Source organism: Oncorhynchus kisutch, linkage group LG30, assembly GCF_002021735.2.
Source record: "Oncorhynchus kisutch isolate 150728-3 linkage group LG30, Okis_V2, whole genome shotgun sequence".
In the NCBI taxonomy this organism is placed as follows: domain Eukaryota; kingdom Metazoa; phylum Chordata; class Actinopteri; order Salmoniformes; family Salmonidae; genus Oncorhynchus; species Oncorhynchus kisutch.
In genome coordinates, this window is record NC_034203.2 from 17,416,013 (window position 1) to 17,431,095 (window position 15,083).

Genomic DNA, 15,083 nt, shown 5'->3' on the forward strand with positions numbered 1-15,083 from the left:
CACTTCAAAAAATAGATAGCATCATGAGGGGGGAAAACTATGTGGATATATTGAAGCAACATCTCAAGACATCAGTCAGGAAGCTTGGTCGCAAATGGGTCTTCCAAATGGACAATAACATCAAGCATATTTCCAAAGTTGTGGCAAAATGGCTTAAGGAAAACAAAGAGAAGGTATTGGAGTATAAGAACAAAGAAATGTAGCCTACACTCAGGCAGGTGCCACTATACTCTATTCCACATTCTTATTGACCACTCTACTACATGGGACATCACAAAGCCCTGACCTCAATCCTATGGAACATTTGTGGGCAGAACTGAAAAGGTATTATGTTAGGAAGGATGCCTACAAACCTGACACAGTTACACCAGCTCTGTCAGGAGGAATGGGCCAAAGCTTGTGGAAGGCTACCCTAAACGTTTGACGCAAGTTAAACAATTTAAAGACAATGTTACCAAATACTAATTGAGTGTATGTAAACTTCTGAACCACTGTGAATGTGATGAAATCAAATCAAAGTTTATTTGTCACGTGGGCCGGATAAAACAGGTGTAGACCTTACAGTGAAATGTTTACTTACAGGCTCTAACCAATAGTGCAAAAAAAGGTATTAGGTGAACAATAGGTAGGTAAAGAAATAAAACTACAGCTATATACAGTAGCGAGGCTATAAAAGTAGCGAAGATACTTACAGACACTGGGTAGTCAGGCTGATTGAGGTCGTATGTACATGTAGATATGGTTAAAGTGACTATGCATATATAATGAACAGAGAGTAGCAGTAACGTAAAAGAGGGGTTGGCGGGTGGTGGGTGGCGGGACACAATGCAGATAGCCTGGTTAGCCAATGTGCGGGAGGACTGGTTGGTCGGCCCAATGGAGGTAGTATGTACATGAATGTATAGTTAAAGTGATTATGCATATATGATAAACAGAGAGTAGCAGCAGTGTAAAAAGAGGGGTTGGGGGGCGCACACAATGCAAATAGTCCAGGTACCAATTTAATTACCTGTTCAAGGGGTCATTTTGACTTGGGGTAAAAACTGTTGAGAAGCCTTTTAGTCATAGACTTGGCACTCCAGTACTGGTAGTAGAGAGAACAGTCTATGACTGGGGTGGCTGGCGTCTTTGACAATTTTTAGGGCCTTCCTCTGACACCGCCTGGTGTAGAGGTCCTGGATGGCAGGCAGCTTTGCCCAAGTGATGTACTGGGCCGTACGCACTACCGTCTGTAGTGCCTTGCGGTCAGAGGCAGAACAATTGCCGTACCAGGCAGTTATGCAACCAGTCAGGAAGCTCTCGATGTTGCAGCTGTAGAACCTTTTGAGGATCTCAAGACCCATGCCAAATCTTTTTAGGGTCTTGAGGGGGAATAGGCTTTGTCGTGCCCTCTTCATGACTGTCTTGGTGTGTTTGGACCATTCTAGTTTGCTGTTGATGTGGACACCAAGGAATTTGAAGCTCTCAACCTGCTCCACTACAGCCCTGTCGATGAGAATGGGGGCGTGCTCGGTCCTCCTTTTCCTGTAGTCCACAATCATCTCCTTAGTCTTGGTTACGTTGAGGGATAGGTTGTTATTCTGGCACCACCCAGCCAGGTCTCTGACCTCCTCCCTATAGGCTGTCTCATCGTTGTCGGTGATCAGGCCTACCACTGTTGTGTCGTCTGCAAACTTAATGATGGTGTTGGAGTCGTGCCTGGTCATGCAGTCATGGGTGAAAAGGGAGTACAGGAGGGGACTGAGCACGCACCCCTGGGGAGCTCCAGTGTTGAGGATCAGTGTGGCAGATGTGTTGCTACCTACCCTCACCACTTGGGGGCGGCCCATCAGGAAGTCCAGGATCCAGTTGCAGAGGGAGGTGTTTAGTCCCAGGAGCCTTAGCTTAGTGATGAGCTTTGAGGGTACTATGGTGTTGAACGCTGAGCTGTAGTCAATGAATAGCATTCTCACATAAGTGTTCCTTTTGTCCAGGTGGGAAAGGGTAGTGTGGAGTGCAATAGAGAATGCATAATCTGTTTGGGCGGTATGCAAATTGGAGTGGGTCTAGGGTTTCTGGGATAATGATGTTGATGTGAGCCATTACCAACCTTTCAAAGCACTTCATGGCTACGGATGTGAGTGCTACGGGTCTGTAGTCATTTAGGCAGGTTGCCTTTGCCTTTGTTCTTGGACACAGGGACTATGGTGGTCTGCTTGAAACATGTTGATATTACAGACTCAATCAGGGACATGTTGAAAATGTCAGTGAAGACAGCTGCCAGTTGGTCAGCACATGCCCAGAGCACACGTCCTGGTAATCCGTCTGGCCCCGCAGCCTTGTGTATGTTGACCTGTTTAAAGGTCTTACTCACGTCGGTTACAGAGAGTGTGATCACACAGTCATCCGGAACAGCTGATGCTCTCATGCATGCCTCAGTGTTGCTTACCTCGACGCGAGCATATAAGTGAAATTGAGTTCAGGTGCTTGAACACGTCATTTCCGGTCACAACTTGCAGACTTGTTTACGTGTTGCTGTGCGTTTTGTTGCCAACCTATTTTGCTACTTGACAACTTTACGTTTTTTACTTTTTAATTACCGTTTATATTTTTGTTTTTTTTCCCTCAACTTTTTCACTCCGGACGCTTTATCTGGACATGGTTCGTCAGGACCTCCAACAGCCGAAGCTAAGTAGTAACATTAACATGATGCCTTCTAATTGCAGTCGCTGTACTCATAATATACAGGAGAACGATCGCCTTACGGCGAGGATAGCTGTGCTACAAGCCCAGCTTCAGACGCAATCGTTAGGCAAGGGTAATTTCAGTGTAGGAAAGGATGAAACAGTGTCTGTGCCACCAGTAAGTACAGATAGTAGTATAAATCCCCTGGCACAGTCCCCGCAGCCGGACAACTTTCTCACGGTTTCTGGAAGGAAATGCTGTAGGAATGCTCAACCGGTGTCGCTCATTCAGCCGACAGAAACTTTCAACCGGTTTTCCCCATTAAGCAGCGAGTCGGAGTCAGAGGCCGAGCCTTCTCTTGTCTCTACTCCTCCCGTTACGGGGTCTGAGACGCCGAAGCTTCCCACCATTAGCTCTGACAAATTGAAAACTCTAGTCATTGGCAACTCCATTACCCGCAGTATTAGACTTAAAACGAATCATCCAGCGATCATACACTGTTTACCAGGGGGCAGGGCTACCGACGTTAAGGCTAATCTGAAGATGGTGCTGGCTAAAGCTAAAACTGGCGAGTGTAGAGAGTATAGAGATATTGTTATCCACGTCGGCACCAACGATTTTAGGATGAAACAGTCAGAGATCACCAAGCGCAACATAGCTTCTGCGTGTAAATCAGCTAGAAAGATGTGTCGGCATCGAGTAATTGTCTCTGGCCCTCTCCCAGTTAGGGGGAGTGATGAGCTCTACAGCAGAGTCTCACAACTCAATCGCTGGTTGTTTTCTGCCCCTCCCAAAAGATAGAATTTGTAGATAATTGGCCCTCTTTCTGGGACTCACCCACAAACAGGACCAAGCCTGACCTGCTGAGGAGTGACGGACTCCATCCTAGCTGGAGGGGTGCTCTCATCTTATCTACCAACATAGACAGGGCTCTAACTCCTCTAGCTCCACAATGAAATAGGGTGCAGGCCAGGCAGCAGGCTGTTAGCCAGCCTGCCAGCATAGTGGAATCTGCCACTAGCACAGTCAGTGTAGTCAGATCAGCTATCACCATTGAGACCGTGTCTGTGCCTCGACCTAGGTTGGGCAAAACTAAACATGGCGGTGTTCGCCTTAGCAATCTCACTAGGATAAAGACCTCCATTCCTGTCATTATTGAAAGAGATAATACCTCACATCTCAAAATAGGGCTACTTAATGTTAGATCCCTTACTTCAAAGGCAATTATAGTCAATGAACTAATCACTGATCATAATCTTGATGTGATTGGCCTGACTGAAACATGGCTTAAGCCTGATGAATTTACTGTGTTAAATGAGGCCTCACCTCCTGGCTACACTAGTGACCATATCCCCCGTGCATCCCGCAAAGGCAGAGGTGTTGCTAACATTTACGATAGCAAATTTCAATTTACAAAAAAAAAAAAGACGTTCTCGTCTTTTGAGCTTCTAGTCATGAAATCTATGCAGCCTACTCAATCACTTTTTATAGCTACTGGTTACAGGCCTCCTGGGCCATATACAGCATTCCTCATTGAGTTCCCTGAATTCCTATTGGACCTTGTAGTCATAGCAGATATTATTCTAATCTTTGACTTTAATATTCACGTGGAAAAGTCCACAGACCCACTCCAAAAGGCTTTCGGAGCCATCATCGACTCAGTGGGTTTTGTCCAACATGTCTCTGGACCCACTCACTGTCACAGTCATACTCTGGACCTAGTTTTGTCCCATGGAATAAATGTTGTGGATCTTGGAACGGAAATGGCGCCACACCAAACTGGAAGTCTTCCGACTAGCTTGGAAAGACAGTACCGTGCAGTACCGAAGAGCCCTTACTTCTGCTCGATCATCCTATTTTTCTAACTTAATTGAGGAAAATAAGAACAATCCGAAATTCCTTTTTGATACTGTCGCAAAGCTAACTTAAAAGCAGCATTCCCCAAGAGAGGATGGCTTTCACTTTCGCAGTGATAAATTCATGAACTTCTTTGAGGAAAAGATCATGATTATTAGAAAGCAAATTACGGACTCCTCTTTAAATCTGCGTATTCCTTCAAAGCTCAGTTGTCCTGAGTCTGCACAACTCTGCCAGGACCTAGGATCAAGAGAGACGCTCAAGTGTTTTAGTACTATATCTCTTGACACAATGATGAAAATAATCATGGCCTCTAAACCTTCAAGCTGCATACTGGACCCTATTCCAACTAAACTACTGAAAGAGCTGCTTCCTGTGCTTGGCCCTCCTATGTTGAACATAATAAACGGCTCTCTATCCACCGGATGTGTACCAAACTCACTAAAAGTGGCAGTAATAAAGCCTCTCTTGAAAAAGCCAAACCTTGACCCAGAAAATATTTTTAAAACTATCGGCCTATATCGACTCTTCCATTCCTCTCAAAAACTTTAGAAAAGGCTGTTGCGCAGCAACTCACTGCCTTTCTGAAGACACAAAATGTATACGAAATGCTTCAGTCTGGTTTTAGACCCCATCATAGCACTGAGACTGCACTTGTGAAGGTGGTAAATGACCTTTTAATGGCATCAGACCGAGGCTCTGCATCTGTCCTCGTGCTCCTAGACCTTAGTGCTGCTTTTGATACCATCGATCACCACATTCTTTTGGAGAGATTGGAAACCCAAATTGGTCTACACGGACAAGTTCTGGCCTGGTTTAGATCTTATCTGTCGGAAAGATGTCAGTTTGTCTCTTTGAATGGTTTGTCCTCTGACAAATCAACTGTAAATGTCGGTGTTCCTCAAGGTTCCGTTTTAGGACCACTATTGTTTTCACTATATATTTTACCTCTTGGGGATGTCATTCGAAAACATAATGTTAACTTTCACTGCTATGCGGATAACACACAGCTGTACATTTCAATGAAACATTGTGAAGCCCCAAAATTGCCCTCGCTAGAAGCATGTGTTTCAGACATAAGAAAGTGGATGGCTGCAAACGTTCTACTTTTAAACTCGGACAAAACAGAGATGCTTGTTCTAGGTCCCAAGAAACAAAGAGATCTTCTGTTGAATCTGACAATTAATCTTAATGGTTGTACAGTCGTCTAAAAAAAAACTGTGAAGGACCTCGGCGTTACTCTGGACCCTGATCTCTCTTTTGAAGAACATATCAAGACCATTTCAAGGACAGCTTTTTTCCATCTACGTAACATTGCAAAAATCAGAAACTTTCTGTCCAAAAATGATGCAGAAAAATGTATCCATGCTTTTGTCACTTCTAGGTTAGACTACTGCAATGCTCTACTTTCCGGCTACCCGGATAAAGCACTAAATAAACTTCAGTTAGTGCTAAATACGGCTGCTTAGAATCCTGACTAGAACCAAAAAATTGGATCATATTACTCCAGTGCTAGCCTCCCTACACTGGCTTCCTGTCAAAGCAAGGGCTGATTTCAAGGTTTTACTGCTAACCTACAAAGCATTCCATGGGCTTGCTCCTACCTATCTCTCTGATTTGGTCCTGCCGTACATACCTACACATACGCTACGGTCACAAGACGCAGGCCTCCTAATTGTCCCTAGAATTTCTAAACAAACAGCTGGAGGCAGGGCTTTCTCCTATAGAGCTCCATTTTTATGGAACGGTCTGCCTACCCATGTCAGAGACGCAAACTCGGTCTCAACCTTTAAGTCTTCACTGAAGACTCATCTCTTCAGTGGGTCATATGATTGAGTGTAGTCTGGCCCAGGACTGGGAAGGTGAACGGAAAGGCTCTGGAGCAATGAACCGCCCTTGCTGTCTCTGCCTGGCCGGTTCCCCTCTTTCCACTGGGATTCTCTGCCTCTATCCCTATTACAGTCCCTCCAATTGCTCTTAAATACAAGTAAAACTAAATGCATGCTCTTCAACCGATCGCTACCTGCACCTACCCGCCTGTCCAACATCACTACTCTGGACGGCTCTGACTTAGAATACGTGGACAACTACAAATACTTAGGTGTCTGGTTAGACTGTAAACTCTCCTTCCAGACCCATATCAAACATCTCCAATCCAAAGTTAAATCTAGAATTGGCTTCCTATTTCGCAACAAAGCATCCTTCACTCATGCTGCCAAACATACCCTTGTAAAACTGACCATCCTACCAATCCTCGACTTTGGCGATGTGATTTACAAAATAGCCTCCAATACCCTACTCAACAAATTGGATGCAGTCTATCACAGTGCAATCCGTTTTATCACCAAAGCCCCATATACTACCCACCATTGCGACCTGTACGCTCTCGTTGGCTGGCCCTCGCTTCATACTCGTCGCCAAACCCACTGGCTCCATGTCATCTACAAGACCCTGCTAGGTAAAGTCCCCCCTTATCTCAGCTCGCTGGTCACCATAGCATCTCCCACCTGTAGCACACGCTCCAGCAGGTATATCTCTCTAGTCACCCCCAAGACCAATTCTTTCTTTGGCCGCCTCTCCTTCCAGTTCTCTGCTGCCAATGACTGGAACGAACTACAAAAATCTCTGAAACTGGAAACACTTATCTCCCTCACTAGCTTTAAGCACCAACTGTCAGAGCAGCTCACAGATTACTGCACCTGTACATAGCCCACCTAAAATTTAGCCCAAACAACTACCTCTTTCCCAACTGTATTTAATTTTTATTTATTTATTTATTTTGCTCCTTTGCACCCCATTATTTTTTTATTTCTACTTTGCACATTCTTCCATTGCAAAACTACCATTCCAGTATTTTACTTGCTATATTGTATTTACTTTGCCATCATGGCCTTTTTTTGCCTTTACCTCCCTTCTCACCTCATTTGCTCACATTGTATATAGACTTGTTTATACTGCATTATTGACTGTATGTTTGTTTTTACTCCATGTGTAACTCTGTGTCGTTTTATCTGTCGAACTGCTTTGCTTTATCTTGGCCAGGTCGCAATTGTAAATGAGAACTTGTTCTCAACTTGCCTACCTGGTTAAATAAAGGTAAATAATAACAGGGGCTGAGTCACTGGCTTACTGGGGCTCTCTCATACCATCCCTGGGAGGGGTGCATCACCTGAGTGGGTTGAGTCACTGATGTGATCATCCTGTCTGGGTTGGCGCCCCCCCTTGGGTTGTGCCATGGCGGAGATCTTTGTGGGCTATACTCAGCCTTGTCTCAGGATGGTAAGTTGGTGGTTGAAGATATCCCTCTAGTGGTGTGGGGGCTGTGCTTTGGCAAAGTGGGTGGGGTTATATCCTTCCTGTTTGGCCCTGTCCGGGGGTGTCCTCAGATGGGGCCACAGTGTCTCCTGACCCCTCCTGTCTCAGCCTCCAGTATTTATGCTGCAGTAGTTTATGTGTCGGGGGGCTAGGGTCAGTTTGTTATATCTGGAGTACTTCTCCTGTCCTATTCGGTGTCCTGTGTGAATTTAAGTGTGCTCTCTCTAATTCTCTCTTTCTCTCTTTCTTTCTCTCTCTCGGAGGACCTGAGCCCTAGGACCATGCCTCAGGACTACCTGACATGATGACTCCTTGCTGTCCCCAGTCCACCTGGCCGTGCTGCTGCTCCAGTTTCAACTGTTCTGCCTTATTATTATTGGACCATGCTGGTCATTTATGAACATTTGAACATCTTGGCCATGTTCTGTTATAATCTCCACCCGGCACAGCCAGAAGAGGACTGGCCACCCCACATAGCCTGGTTCCTCTCTAGGTTTCTTCCTAGGTTTTGGCCTTTCTAGGGAGTTTTTCCTAGCCACTGTGCTTCTACACCTGCATTGCTTGCTGTTTGGGGTTTTAGGCTGGGTTTCTGTACAGCAATTTGAGATATCAGCTGATGTACGAAGGGCTATATAAATACATTTGATTTGAAGTGATTTAGCTCGTCTGGTAGGCTCGTGTCACTGGACAGCTCGCGGCTGTGCTTCCCTTTGTAGTCTGTAATAGTTTGTAAGCCCTGTCAAATTAGAAGAGCATCGGGGCCGGTGTAGTATGATTCAATCTTAGCCCTGTATTGACACAGGGCATGATGCCTGTTTGATGGTTCATCACAGGGCATAGCAAGATTTATTGTAAGCTTCTGGGTTAGAGTCCTGCACCTTGAAAGCGGCAGCTCTACCCTTTAGCTCAGTGCGAATGTTGCCTGTAATCCATGGCTTCTGGTTGGGGTATGTACGTACAGTCACTGTGGGGACGACATCCTCGATGCACTTATTGATAAAGCCAGGGACTGATGTGGTGTACTCCTCAATGCCGCCGGAAGAATCCCAGAACTTGTTCCAGTCTGTGCTAGCAAAACAGTCCTGTAGTTTAGCATCTGCTTCATCTGACCACTTTTTATAGACCGATGAAAGTAATAAAAGCTTAAATAAATAATTCTCTCTACTATTATTCTGACATTTCACATTCTTAAAATAAAGTGGTGATCCTAACTGACCTAAGACAGGGAATTTTTACTAGGATTAAAATTCAGGAATGGTGAAAAACTGAGTTTAAATGTATTTGGCTAAGATGTATGTAAACTTCCGACTTCAACTGTAGATTACAGTAGGCCTCCAGTACTTTAGAGTCCCATAGAAAAGTATTGAAGAAAGCACTGGCAGTTTGCATCTACGCAGTATATTAAACCTGAATGATTCAAGCAGACAAGGTATTATTACTGCATATATTAGGTATTATTACTGCACTGTTGGAGCTAGAAACACAAGCATTTCGCAGCACCTGCCATAACATCTGCAAATATGTGTAAGTGACCAATGAACTTTGATTTGATTTGAGATAACAAAGACAGGCTGACTGTCATTCCCTCTGGGTCTCCATGTTAGAATACTGCAGTCTATTGGCATCATATCATCCTCCCACAACTTCATGGGGCTGATGGAACCACTGATGTTTATGTGTGCTTTATAATGCACACTTATTTATTTTTATTTAACCTTTTTTTTTATCAGTGAGTCATACTGAGACCAAGGTCTCTTTTACAGATGAGCCCTGAATTACATACATTACACAAAATACAGCTGAAAATATAAATACAAAATGCAAACAGAAAGAAAGAAAACACGGTCATAAAAAACAAACACATTCATCAGTAATAAGGTACTGAATTGCACTAAAGTCACCAAAATATCAAATTTAAGAACATTTTGAAGCGTGTTCTACAAATATGGTGCAAAAAAAACGAGAAGGAAATGTACCTAACTCAGTAGAGACCAAAGGAATTTCCAGAGTTAATCATCTATGAGACGGGCTGTGGGAACTCATATGTCTAAAGGTTAGTAATGATGTTGGGTACAGTGGGAGTTTTTGTAAAAAGGCTTTATAAAGGAAATCGTAGCAATGTATCAACCTATGTGACATCAGAGGGCCAACCAACTTTCTGGTTGATGAGTACTAAACCTGTCACCTGTAATATAGCGCAATATCTAATGGCTTTAATTAAGTGGTAGCTGCGTTCACATAGATGATATCAACAGTCTAGGATCGGTAGGAACATCGACTGAATAATCTGCTTTCAACTATAAAATAGCTACAGTAACTCATCAATATATGTTTTTAAAAGACAGATTTCCATCTATCCAGTCAATATTTAACTCAACCAGAAAAAATAAATCTCTGTTGATATCACATACATTAACAAGCAATTCACACACATTATCCAGATACTGTTAGCACTTGGTGGTCTATAGCAGCTTCCCACAACAATGGGCATGTGGGGTGCAATGAAATTATATTTTACATATGCCCCCCCCCCCCCCTTCTGCAATCTGTCACATCTAAATACATTATAATAATTTACTTCAATGTTTTTATCAGAGACAGAACCATTTAACCATGTTTCTGAGAGAGCCTTACTCAAATGTCAATTGTGTCCATTTGTGAAATCATACTTTGCACATACTACTTACATTGACTTTTTGGTCATTATCTAATCCCTAATCAGATAATTTCATAATAGCCAGCAGCATACCACCCTGCATCCAGCAGCACACCACCCTGCATCCAGCAGCATACCACCCTGCATCCAGCAGCATACCACCCTGCATCCAGCAGCATACCACCCTGCATCCAGCAGCATACCACCCTGTAGCCAGCAGCATACCACCCTGCATCCAGCAGCATACCACCCTGTAGCCAGCAGCATACCACCCTGTAGCCAGCAGCATACCACCCTGTAACCAGCAGCATACCACCCTGTAGCCAGCAGCATACCACCCTGCATCCAGCAGCATACCACCCTGTAGCCAGCAGCATACCACCCTGCATCCCACTGCTGGCTTGCTTCTGAAGCTAAGCAAGGTTTACCCTGGTCAGTCCATGGATGGGAGACGAGATGCTGCTGGAGGTGGTGTTGGAGGGCCAGTTGGAAGCACACTTTCCTCTTGTATAAAAAAAAAAATCCCAATACCCCAGGGCAGTGATTGGGGACATTGCCCTGTGTCAGGTGCTGTCTTTTGGATAGAACATTTAACTGGTGTCATGACTCTGTGGTTACTAAAGATTATATGGCACTACAAGTAAGAGTTGGGGTGTAGTAGGGGTGTCCTGGCTAAATTCCCAATCTGGCCCTCATACCATCATGGTCACCTAATCATCCCCAGCTTATAATTGGCTCATTCATCCCCTGTAACTACTCCCCATGTTGTTGCTGTAAATGAGAATGTGTTCTCAGTCAATTTACCTGGTAAAATTAGGGATAAATAAAACATCTAAGCATCAACTTACATACATTGTGTATATGTAAGGTTGGGAATGTGTAACAACATGTCACAAAAGATAGGCATGTCCGGTATAATAATTGTTATTAAATCCATACTGACAGTTGTTGAAGACACTTCACAACCACAATAACCTCATTCATACAGGCTGTATCACAACCGTTAGTGATTTTGAGTCCCATAGGGCGGCACACAATTGGTTCAGAATTTGTCCATAACTGACTTTCCTAGATAAATAAAAAACATAATAATTAATAGGGTCCTGTTATTATATGAATTTTTTACCAATACATTAGACTATATGTTTTTTTACAAGATTGTGGACATCTTTCATAAAGTCCAAAAACCTTATTGTGAGGTACAAACCCTAAAATCAAGCAATTCACACGTGGCCTGTGATACACACCCACAATGTTGATCACGAGTGGATCCGTGAGCCCACTGTGAATTTCGACCAACTGAGGAGCCTGTTTATTGTGGTAGGAGGCGGGAGTTCCTTTCTTGTGACAGCTTTGAGTTCAATGGTCACTTTCCTCCGAAAAGGAAAGGAAAATGCACCTGTGTGAAGCTAGCCACAATAGTGGAATTTGCAGCTTGCCTTCAAAATAAAAGTCCCCCAATGCTACTAATCCAAAAGGGTACAAATGGTGGAATAAAATAAACACATTTAATTTATCACATACACATGGTTAGCAGATGTTAATGCGAGTGTAGCAAAATGCTTGTGCTTCTAGTTCCGACAGTGGAGTAATATCTAACAAGTAATCTAACAATTCCCCAACTACCTAATACACACACAAATCTAAAGGGGTGAATGAGAGTACAGTTGAAGTCCGAAGTTTACATACATCTTAGCCAAATACATTTAAACTCAGTTTTGCACAATTCCTGACACTTAATCCTAGTTAAAATTCCCGGTCTTAGGTCAGTTAGGAACACCACTTTATTTTAAGAATGTGAAATGTCAGAATAGTTGGATGATTTATTTCAGCTTTTATTTCATTCATCACATTCTCAGTGGTCAGAAGTTTACATACACTCAATGAGTATTTGGTAGCATTGCCTTTACACTGTTTAATTTGTGTCAAACATTTCAGGTAGTCTTCCACAAGCTTCTTCCCACAATAAGTTGGGTGAATTTATGATGCCATCTATTTTGTGAAGTGCACCAGTCCCTCCTGCAGCAAAGCACCCCCACAACATGATGCTGCCACCCCCATGCCTCACGGTTGGGATGGTGTACTTCGGCTTGCAAGCCTCCCCCTTTTTCCTCCAAACATAACAATGGACATTAAGGCCAAACAGTTCTATTTTTGTTTCATCAGACCAGAGGACAGTTGTCCAAAAAGTACAATCTTTGTCCCCATGTGCAGTTGCAAACCATAGTCTGGCTTTTTATGGCAGTTTTGGAGCAGTGGCTTCTTCCTTGCTGAGCGGCCTTTCAGTTTATGTTGATATAGGACTTGTTTTACTGTGGATATAGGTAATTTTGTACCTGTTTCCTCCAGCATCTTCACAAGGTCCTTTGCTGTTCTGGGATTGATTTGCACTTTTTGCACCAAAGTACGTTCATCTCTAGGAGACAGAACACGTCTCCTTCCTGAGCGGTATGACAGCTGCTTGGTCCCATGGTGTTTATACTAGCGTACTATTGTTTGTACAGATGAACGCGTTACCTTCAGGCGTTTGGATATTGCTCCCAAGGATGAACCAGACTTGTGGAGGTCGACCATTTTTTTTTCTGAGGTCTTGGCTGATTTCCCCATGATGTCAAGCAAAGTGGAACTGAGTTTGAAGGTAGGCCTTGAAATACATCCACAGGTACACTTCCAATGAACTAAAATGATGTCAATTAGCCTATCAGAAGCTTCTAAAGCCATGACATAATTTTCTTGAATTTTCCAAGTTGTTTAAAAGCACAGTCAACTTAGTATATGTAAACTTCTGACCCACTGGAATTGTGATACAGTGAATTTTAAGTGAAATAATCTGTCTGTAAACAATTGTTGGAAAAATGACTTGTGTCATGCACAAAGTAGATGTCCTAACCGACTTGCCAAAACTATAGCTTGTTAACAAGAAATGTGTGGAGTGGTTGAAAAACAAGTTTTAATGACTACAACCTAAGTGTATGTAAACTTCCGACTTCAACTGTATGTACATGTAAGTACATGGATGAGCGATGGCCGAGCGGCATAGGCAAGGTGCAATAGATGGTATAAAATACAGTATATACATGTGATATGAGTAATGTAAGATATGTAAACATTATTAAAGTGGCATTATTTAGAGTGCATTGTATAAAGTGACTAGTGATCCATTTATTAAATTGGCCAGTGATTGGGTCTCAATGTAGGCAGCAGCCTCTCTGAGTTAGTGATTGCTGTTTTACAGTCTGATGGCCTTGAGATAGAAACTGTTTTTCAGTCTCTCGGTCCCAGCTTTTATGTACCTGTACTGATCTCGCATTTGAAAATTGCTCCAAAGGATGAACCAGACTTCTGGAGGTCTACAATTTGTTTTCTGAGGTCTTGGCTGATTTCTTTTGATTTTCCCATGATGTCAAGCAAAGAGGCCCTGAGTTTGAAGGTAGGCCTTGAAATACATCCACAGGTACACCTCAAATTCACTCAAATGATGTTAATTAGCCTAATAGAAGCTTCAAAGCCATGACATCATTTTCTGGAATTTTCCAAGCTGTTTAAAGGCACAGTCAACTTAGTGTATGTAAACTTCTGACCCAATGGAATTGTGATACAGTGAATTATAAGTGAAATAATCGTTGTTAAAATTACTTGTGTCATGCACAAAGTAGATGTCCTAACCGACTTGCCAAAACTATAGTTTGTTAACAAGAAATTTGTGGAATGGTTAAAAAATTAGTTTTTATGACTCCAACCTAAATGTATGTAAACTTCCGACTTCAACTGTATGTATATATTGTATTCTAGTCATGGCTCATCCTATTTAACTTATTTTTTTATGTTTAGGAACTACGTTTGTATAGTTTTTTTTATTGCTAGGTTTTACTGTACTATTGGAGCTAGAAACACAAGCATTTCACTGTACCTACAAAAATATCTGCAAATCTGTTTATACGTGACCAATAAACTTGATTTAATTTTATTTAGCAGAGTGGTTAAGGTTAGGTTTAAAATCAGATTTTAAGAAAATAAGTTGTAGAAATAGGCAGGGTTTAGCCATAATTATGACTTTGTGGCTTTGGTAACGAGTGACGACAACTCAGCAGGGACATTTCTAACCCTGTTACTCACACTCCATAGTCAAGGCCATTGGCAAGGCTATAATCCAATATGAATGTCCAATACACACAATATACTGACAATGGAGGTGATTTCCCCAAGTCAAAGTCTTTCAATAAGAGCTATGATGCTAATATTTGTGTAAACTCTACAGAAATGTAATATGTGGATGTCACTGAGTTGGCTGATACCCCATTTCATGGGTGCCCACTCCATACAATAGATAAGGCTGTACATTGCATACCGGTATGTACTGTATGCCCCCAATGCAATTATGCAGTCTAATCAAATAAAATGTTAATTGTCACATGCGACGAATACAACAGGTATAGACTAATGTGTACATGTACAGTAGGTAGGGGAAAAGTGACAAGGCAATCAGGATAGATAAACAGAGTAGCAGCAACGTTTGTGAAGAGTACGAGAGAGTGTCTATGTGAGAGTGTGTATGTGGCGTCAATATGCATGTGTGTGTCAATGAAAATAG